The following is a 10168-nucleotide window of genomic DNA, read 5'->3' on the forward strand; positions in this document are numbered from 1 at the left end:
TGTAAGGAGACTTCATACATTTCATTCAGTTGGATGCACTAAGAACAATCTAAGTGAATGCATTGTGTGCATTCCCTCAAAAAAAAATCACCCAACAAAACAGATATTGTTGTGATGGAAACATCCAGGCTTGAAAAGCAGGAAGCACGAGCACAGTGTCTTTACAAACCTGCTGGATTCTTTCACATCTGCTCAGCAACCATGGCGTCTCCCATTCTCCCATGAGTCACAGCGGGCATTCTGTAGTCATAGAGCTTTAAACTTTCTTGTGTCATCCTGTGTGCCCCCATTTCTACAGTCTGATTGGTAAGAGTCAGCTGGGTATCACCGAAAAGATAATAGACTCAAGACCAGCCCTTGTGGATATGCGTCTTCATTTAAAACTAAGAACCTTGAAAAGGTGATCAAGATGAATTGAGTCTTACTTCAATCCAATTGATGTCCTGGGAAATGGGGGTAGGAATGGGGATCCAGAGACGGACAAAGGATGAGTGCGTAGGGACATAATGCCCAAGGCTACTAGAAGTTTAGAGAGAGGCCTAGACTCAAGCTTCCCTCACACGTTCATAAGGGGCAAAGCTTGGAGGTAACTTGACCTTGAGTTTCTGACCTCCAGGGCAATGAGGCTGTAAGTTTCTGTCATCTTGTGGCTCACGTTAACAGCAGACTTAATAGGCTCACTAAACACACATGCACATGCACACACGCATGCACACTTATACCCAAGATGTAGCCAGAAAATGGCAGGGTTTTATTATTATTTTGTGTGTGTGTGTGTGTGTGTGTGTGTGTGTGTGTGTGTGTGTGTGTGTGTATTGGAGAGAGATTTGTTGTTTTCTGTGCTGTTTTGCAAAACTCAAGACTACATTGAATAAGCACCCAATGGAAGTGGCTAGTGGTAGGCACATTCCGAGTGTAATAAAGACTTGAGGTTCCTTTTCCCATCTTAGAAGAGGTTATCTGTAAAGGGGAAGAGATGGTGTTTACTCTATTAATTAAGCATTGTACCAGTTTCCATGGCTACGTTAGAAACTATAGCAAAGCGAAGAGTCTTAAAATAACAACCGTCACTTGTCTCTGTCGGTTTGCGTGGATCAGGAGTTGGTAGTGACTGTAGTTGGGCAGATCTGAGCCAGGGACTTTGCTATGATCACTGTACCTGAGCCTTCCTCAAAGGTCTCTCTGCTCACCTATCTGTCCCCTCATCTGGGGCAACTCAAGCACCTGGAGCTCCTTGGCTGTCTCTCTGTCCCTTTCCTATCTCTTCATGTGATTACTGAAGGCTTAAGGATTGAGGAACAGACTCCTGGGAGGAGAGAGAGAGACGGGGGTCGGGGGGAGAGGCACTTATTTTTACATCTGAATAGAGAAAAAGAAAAAGAAAAAAATCATTTTCTATCATTTCCTGTGACCTGATTTTAGAACCCAAAGGCTTCATTTCTGTAGCACTTCTTTATCCAAGTAGTCCCAAAGTTCTCTTGGACTCCCTGGGGAGACCTAGACTCCACCCACAACAAAAGAGTGCTGTGTTTCTAATGGATACATGGGATTGGAAAATTGATGCACTCTATCTATTCAGTATTAGCAAGTGCTACTTAAAGCAATAGTACACTACAATACTAGTACTTTCCAAGTGTGTCATATACTAACTGACTGGGTGAACTGGGTACTCACCTTCATTTTATAGATGGTAGACCCTGTCTGTACCCCACCTATATCTCAGTGACCCTTACCCTGTCAGTACCTACCATCCAAATGCTAGAACCTGGCCCACAATCTCTCACTGGGCTTTTCAGATGAGTATATTCTTATATGCTCAATGTGTTGGAAAACAAATGACCTCCAGGACTAGACATCAAGACATCAACAAGTAAGATCTAGTATTAAACAAAGGTATGCACGCGCATGCAAACACACACACACACACACACACACACACACACACACACCTACCTTAGAAGGATTGGGGAATGGGGGATTCCATTCTGAAGCAAGTTCTAAGGCTTATGCTTGCCCCTGGCCCCAGAATCTTAGCAGCATAAGCTCCAGTAGCAATGGCTGTAGGCTATAAACAGACAACACAACTTTGTCATCTGTCTTTTCTGTCTCCAGACAGGTGTTTTCTGACCTCCTAGATGAACTATGCGGATTTGAATCTGTCTAGGACAACTCATATTGGGCTTTCCTGACTCTAGATCCCACTGTTAGCAATGTGAACTTACATTGTAAGTCCAGATAACTTTCAGAAGTTCAAATGCAACGAGGCTAGAGAAAATATGGTGAAAAAGACCAAAAAGTCCCAGATGGAGAGTTCTGTGACATACTGGGGGCCTGGGATGCCCCAAGGTTTCATGTGCCAAGCACTTACTGAGCTACTAGGAGCCAGGCACAGAGTTGGCTCTGAGATTTATACACACGAAAGACTCTACCAGCTGTGATTGACGTCTTGGTGACTTCAATTACGATGAGTCTTAATGAGAAAGAGCTCTTCTGTGGCAAGTTGTGGGTAGCCAGGTGTGCGTTAGCTCAAGCCTTTAACACCATTGACATACTGGGGGTCGTCTTCCGCCTTCCATCTCCTCCCCAAGCCCAGAGCTGGTTTCTCAGGACTCTGCCGTCTCTCTTGTTCGATGACCTTCCAGCTGATAAAGGCTCCAGGTAAAACGCCTACCGCTGTGGCTGAAGAGTTGTTGCCTTTGTGGCTGCTTGTTTCATGACTGTGGGAACCAAAAGCCTGACCTTGGGCCTTAAATAAGAAATCCCAACAGATTAATCTAATTTTGCTCTCATTTCTCTATTTTTATAGGCAAATATAAGATCATTGATTTTTAAGCCAACCGAATCCCTTCTGGGTGTGGAGTACTATGCCAAGCACCTACCATGAAGCTCCACCTCCCAGAAATAAAGATGAAAATTCAGTAGAAATAAGCCTACTGTCATGGAATCATGAATTTCATTCACCTGAGCTCTCACCTTGGAGAGTTCCTTTATTGAACACTGGCAGTTCCCCGCTTGAGGTGTCTGCCCCACTGTCCTTTGCTAGTGGGTGTCTCTGGGACCATCAAAAGCCACCACCACAGTGAATGGAGAGAGAGAGAGAGAGTAATAGTGGGTGGATAAACAACAGCCTCTCCCACTCAGGTGGATGAGTGTGAGGTGAGTCAGACAGTAATTTTTGCACACTGTAAACCAGATTTGACCAATGTTTCCTATCAGAGATAGCCAACATTTCAAGATGCACTTCCTTGCCTTACCATCCCCCTCCACTGTTCTGGGGTCCCCTCCCACATCCCTGCACTCAAGTCTTTAAGAGCTATTCCGCATAGTCAGCAAATGCCCCTCATATTAAACACTCTGCTATCCGGTGCTGGCACCACAGGTATGAACACTGGTAATGTTTGCATCTCTAGAACACTTTTGAGAGCTGCCTGACATTACCATATGTGAGGGAATATCAGCCATAAAGAGTTTTCCTAGAATGCTAAGCCTGGGAGCAAAATGGGGCGACAGCAGTATCCCAAAGAGGTTCCAATAAAAACACAGGATCTTCAATAATTGGTCAAACAACTGAGGACCAAGGACTGGACAGTTATTTGAGCTGACAGCATGCTATGTGTCCTGTTATGGTTCAGTGGCGAACACTAACTAGATAAAAGTCAGTGGTGGGAATGGCTGCCCCTGCCTGAGCTGGAGATGGGAGGTGGAATAGCTGTTCTTCTTTTCAATCAATGCTCTGCTTTTGCCATTTGTTGAGACTGACCAGAGACCCATGAGCCACTTAAGAACGGATTCTTCCACACAGATGCGGACGCAGGAAGACGTATCTATAACCCAAGATTTGCATTTACCTAGAGTGATCAGACAGCAAGTTGCTAAGTCTCCAGAGTCATAGGTACCCCCTGTGAACACGGTACAGATGGTGTCAAGAGGTTGCGGACCCAGTGATCTGGTCACATGGTCTGCAAATATGTAGCAGAGAAATAAATATAATTAATAAATTGAATAAATGCAATTCATCTTTCTCTTTGAGATAAAGAACAATTTGTTTTCAAGCCTCCTCCCCATAATAATGATAAATTAGACATCAGTAGCCTGCCTCGTGGGCTGGAGAGGAGTAGAAATATGCATGGTTGTAGCCTTCACTGGACTCTGGAGGATGATCGTGTTTCCGACAGTTTTATGGAGCATGGTCCTGACCTGCAGAAGAGGAGATGTGTAGGATGATGTCATACAGGTGAAGACAGGTACAAGACAGAATGAGGCCTGCCACTGGACAAGAAGGAAGGATGGGCAGGAGAAAATTTGAGGGAAGAGGAGGAGACGAGAAGGAGAGGAGGAAGAGGCAGTGGAGAGAACAGGGAGGCAGATGTTAAGATTCCCCTCTGCACATTTACAGGTTGTGATGAATATTCTTAAGGGGTGGATGTGTACAGGGCTTTGTGTGTCTAGATGAGCAATTATATCTTATCAATTGGATGAGAGGTTATCGTGTTGTGTGTTCTTTCATGTGGCGAATTAAGTTCAAGAGAGTGTGTGGTGGTTGGAGACACTAGGCAGCCACGGAATTGGGATGGGTATTTCTGGCATGGTGGCAACCTGCCTTGGAAACTGGATGGGTAGAGAGATTGCAGAGAGAAGCCATCGGCAGTGTGATATGGGATGGAGCAGAGCAGGTGAGACGCTTTGCTGACTGAGACAAAGATGTCTACCAGAGATCTTGGGGCACCACGGTGCCAGACCTAGTGCCTGGTAAAAGACAGCTTCATTTTTTTTATTATTTTACAGCATCAGAGATGTGTTCAGGATGTTCAGTGACACAGGAGTGTAGGCATAAAATTTTTCTCAACCTACTTTAATAAGCATTCGACTTCCTCTCTAACCAGCCATCCATCAGAGATAGTGGAAAAGAAAAATTATTAGAATACAGGAGAAGTGGACCTGTTTAGAAATAGTTTTTTGGAGCGAGTCCAATCTTCATTGTTCTCACTCCAGTCCACTAGCAAACACCAAACATGAATCAGCAGCCCAGTCCTCTTGGCCAGCACCACACACAGATCAGCAATGGCAGTTCAATCCAGAAGAAACCATGAAGCACACCAACCAGCCCAGGTGTGCCAAAGGTGCGAGGAGTCCCAGGAACCTCAAGAGAAGTTCTTCAGTGAGTTTCTCTCTATCAAGCCACTAACGGCAAAGCTCACCACTGCACTGTAAGGTAAACCAATACATGTGTGCTGTCAGGGAAGAATTGCAGGGCAGAGCAGAGCGAACCGATGCAAGAGTTCACACTGTCTGTGGGGTCATATTTATATTCTTTCTAAACATCATCTGTCCTTCCACGTGTCTGCTGTAGCAAAACATCCACTCTCCTGGGTGCCCCAGGAAAACATCATTTGACAGAACAGACTTTCCAAGCAAACCAGAAGTTTCCACTTCACAGGAGCACAGGCACTGCATAAGGATGCTGATGTCCACTGCTCTGGAAGACGGACGGAGTGGAAGGATGGGTTTGGAGACCTTTCCCTTGTGACAGTAGCAACTGTAGCTTTCAGTTGCTTAGTTTCTTTGGCTCTGATGTTGACCTTCCTTGCCTGTGACTGTGTTTCAGATTCTGAAACCTCCCCCTCCATAGCCTTGAAATCAGTTCTTCCTCCTTTTCTCTGTATTCTACCCTCTAATCTTTCCCTCTTTCTACCTCTCTTTGTATGATAAGCAAAGACACCAAGACGCCATCCCCTCACAGCAGTTCCCCTGGAAATGTGTCTTACCTGCTGTCCCAACAGCACCACTGGATTAACACGTCCCATCTCAAACTGTTCCTTGGGCTTTCTGTGCCCCTATGTGTTTGAGCAGCAGCATAAATCTTTCATCAACACACTCTCGAAGCTTGGAAGGAGAAAACTGAAAGAAAGAAAACTTACAAATGACTGTTAGTCAGCTCCCGGATGTTGTCACACTACCTCATTGAATCCTGAGGACTAGCAAGGATCTAGACCATGGGGTCTCAACATGTGGGTCATGACCCCCCTTGGTGACCCACCATTTCCAAAAATGTATTTCCTTTATGCTTTAATTTTATGGTTGGGGGTTGGGTGTCACCACAACATGAGGAGCTGTATTAAAGGGTCACAGCATTAGGCAGCTTGAGAACTACTGGTCTGGACCATATGGACCACATGAGGACAGAAAAAGAAGTTCAGAGAGCTTAAGGAATATGCCTGGAAGTACAGATAAAGTTAGCTTCAAAAAGATGGAGTCTTTGTCTTTAAATTTTGTGGTGTCTTCCAGAAGGTCTCGCGTCTTCCCCCTTAACTATCTCTTTCCCTTTCATGTTTCATTATGCTGCCCCCTATGCTACACCCAGTGGGAGAGCATCCAATAGACACATTGCCCTAAGAGAGTCAGCTGTGTATAGACTCTGGCCTCAGACAAATTTGAAGAGATTCCTACTGGTTTTGGGGGATGTGGGAAAAAGTCATTTCAATAATCCCTCCTTAGACACTAAGGGGTTTACTTTTGTGTGAAGATCAGTGGAGGAAACGTCACCAAGGGGATGGTGGGAGGAAAGTGAGACAAAGGGGTGGGAGGTGGAGAAGGGAGGGGAGGGGAGGAATAAGGTGTGGGCTACAGATGAAACTTGCCATCTCAGGGTTTCCATAGAACCCATCCACTGTCCATTCCAAGCCGGATTTTGTGCACTGCCACCTCACTTCTCCCTGTGGTCCAGGGTGAGTAACCACAGTGACACATTGTAACTCTCTCTTACCCTGACATAGTCTTAAGCACACAGCTAACAGCATGAAGAATTGCCTTGAAGGGGTGGGGGTGGAGGGAAGAGATAGGAGGTGTAAACCTCGGTTCTGTTCTTAGCTGTGGTTGTTATACTCTTACTCATGGGCCCGAGTCTATGCTAAGCCTCCTATGATATCAGTCCATGTGACAGCTACAGGGCAATTTACAGATAGGTAAGGTCAGCTCATAGAGCCCTGGATAGGGTACCAGGGTTGAGATGGATAAAGGCAAACTCCAGAGAGCCCAGCTCCAAGACCTTGTGATCTATAGTACCTCAAAAAGTCACCCAAGTATATCCCTGAGAGAGAAAGAGAGGGGGGATCATTACAAAGAATGGGTAAATCAAATAATTCATATAACCACACTTTCTGAAATAGCCTGAACTGACCTAACCACTGTTACCACGTTGACACGTTGATGCTCACGTCCCCAGATATTTCTGTATTTCTGTTTCCTATTCTTCAGTAGGAATGGAGGATAGGGTATACACAACCGTGAATTTATTTGTGACACTAATTTCATACATTTATTTTTATTCCCTAAACCAATTTATGATGTGCAAGGTCACTTAAAACCCCTCATTCCTTTGAAGGAATGTGGCAAAATTCATTTCAATAGTCCTTCCTTAGACTCTGACTAAGATTTGGTTTGGTTTGGATTGGTTTGGTTTTTTACCTTGTAATAGAAAAGTCTGTGATTGAAGGCTTCTGGTGGGTTCCACGACCCTTTCAGCTGTCCACCCCCGAGTCTTCTGACAGGCTGCTCACATCTGGAAAGACCAGAGTCATAGGCGGTGACACTTCCTGTCTCTGAATCTTGCCCTCTCTACCCAGTCACCAGCTGGCTTGGGCTGTGTTATGGTTATGGTTGTAAGCTTTGTAAGATCTCAAGTCAGCTAGGAGACAGGCCTCTAAGCACGCCTGTGAGGGAATATTTTACTTCTGCACAAACCTGAGGAAGTATATTGATTGGGTTGACTAGGATGAAAAACCCATCCAAAGGGCATTCTCTGGGCTCTGGTCGTGAACTGGATGGTAGTAGGGTTGGGGAAAGCACAAGTCAACCAACAGCTTTCATATCTGTCTACTTGTTTATTGATAATGTAAAGGGACCAGCTGCTTCCAGACCCTGCCACTTTGGCTCCCTACCATTATGATCCATACCCTCAAACTATGAGTAGAAATTAACAGTCACCTAGAAGTAGCTTTCATCAAGGTATTTTATCTCAGCAGCCATTCTCTTGGGTCTCAGCCAAAATGCACGTCCCTCTAGGAAGCCTTCAGCGAGTTCCCAGACTAGATGAGGCCCTGTAGTCCACTGTCCTCATGACCTTACACATTTTCTTCTTGGAATTTATGCTTAATCATGATGAATTCATGGAGCGTGGCATTGTCATCGAGGGATGAGATTCGTGGGATCAGCATCCACAACTCTGCCACAGTTCACTGTTAGCCTCAGGTTCTAGCAAGGCATGTGTTGGGAGCTCACTGTTGTGAGATAATTAAGTAGGAGTGGAAGAGAGAGGTAACTTAAGGGCTGTGAGCACTTGCTGCTCTTCCAAAGGGTCAGAGTTTCTTTTCTAGCACTCCTATTAGGTGGCTCACAACTCTCTGTGGTCCTAGCTGCAAGGGATCCAAATACATCTGGCTTCTGAAAACGCCTGTACATATGTGCACATACCAACATGGAGACATACACCTACATAATAATACACATACATACTAATACATACTAATACACACATAATTATTATATAATAACATAATGACTATTTAAGTAATTGAACGAATAATGTTAACATTAGATGGACAAATACAAGGTTGTGGGCATATATGACTCTTCCTCAGTTAAGCTTTTGGAGTGAAATAGCTAAGTTAAAAGCTTTTAAGATTTCCCACAGAGTGTCAATTGCTTTCTAGAAGTGATTTCACTCCATCTGAGGTGTGCACAGGATGAGGCGCCCTGTCCTGTCTGTTGCTTATCTTTAGAACAACAAAGGACAATGGAATGTCTGCCCGTAACCCAGATGGGCATCCAGGGAAGCTGTGTGAAATCACTGTTTTATAAATATGCCTTCTGAAGTCTCAGAGCATGGTTAGAATCCATGATACTCATGATGATGGGGAATGTGGCAGCAGGCAGGCAGGCAGGCACTCAGGAGCAGTAACTGAGAGTTTACATCACAAGTAGGAGGCAAGAGAGCTAACGGAGAATGTTGTGGGAGTCTGCCCCATGCGGCACACCTCCTCCAAGGCCACACCCCCTAATCCTTCCCAAACAGTTCCACCATCTGGGAACAAACAATCAACCATATGAACCTATGGGTGGCACTCTCATTCAAAATAAGGCATGTAGTTTGAATCACTACTCTCAGCTCCTGGGGCTCCTAAGCATTATTATGGTGAACCCTATTGTTTATTTACCTGCTGTTTGCCCAGGATCTCACACTGCAACTGGACTTGGGTTCTGTTGCCCAAACCAGTGAGCACAGGCAAGAAATGAATCTTTTTTTTTCTTTTTCTTTTTTCTTTTTTTTTTCTTTTTTTCGGAGCTGGGGACCGAACCCAGGGCCTTGCGCTTGCTAGGCAAGTGCTCTACCACTGAGCTAAATCCCCAACCCAAGAACTGAATCTTTAAGTTGTGCTCTGTTCAGAGAACCAGAAGTCTGAGAAGGCAGGAGGTTAATACCCTAAACACTGACCTTTTATCTCATCTCTAGCCAGCAGTTCGTATTGGGAAGGAGAAAGGAGTTGTCAGTCTTTCCAGAACTCAGTCTGGCCCCTCAGCTCAGGTGCCCAGACTCTTGATTTATCATCTTCTGTCATCCAGTGGGTGTCTGGGCTCTGACACATCTTTATTTATTTCATTTTATTGTATATGTGTGAATGGTTTGCCTGCATATGTATCTATGCACCACTTACACATCTGGTACCCTTGGAGGATAGAATAAGGCAGTGGATCCCCCGGAACAGGTTACAGACTGTTGTGGGCCACTGTGTAGCTACTAGATATTGAATTTGGGTCTTCTGCAAGATCTGTAGGAGCTCTTCAACACTGAGCCATCTCTCCAGCCTCTCCCACACATTGTAAAACATAGAGATCAGTTAGTAGCTACTGGTTCAGACTTTCTATTCCTCCCTGAGCACCTGGGCTGGGACAAAGAAGTAACTCAAAACAAAACAACAACAAAACCCATGAAAAGTATGCACCTGTCAAACTATTAAAAGCCTCACAGGCATATAGATTCCTTTCTACAATATTGAGTAGAAATAGGACTTTGAAATACAAAATATCAAAGCATGTCTCTCTACCCTTCCTGTTCTCATCACTGAGTTAATCCCTAAATACACTGTATCTGTACTTTTCCTGTTTTGCCTCA

This window comes from Rattus norvegicus, chromosome 20 (genome assembly GCF_036323735.1).
Source record: "Rattus norvegicus strain BN/NHsdMcwi chromosome 20, GRCr8, whole genome shotgun sequence".
Classification (NCBI taxonomy): domain Eukaryota; kingdom Metazoa; phylum Chordata; class Mammalia; order Rodentia; family Muridae; genus Rattus; species Rattus norvegicus.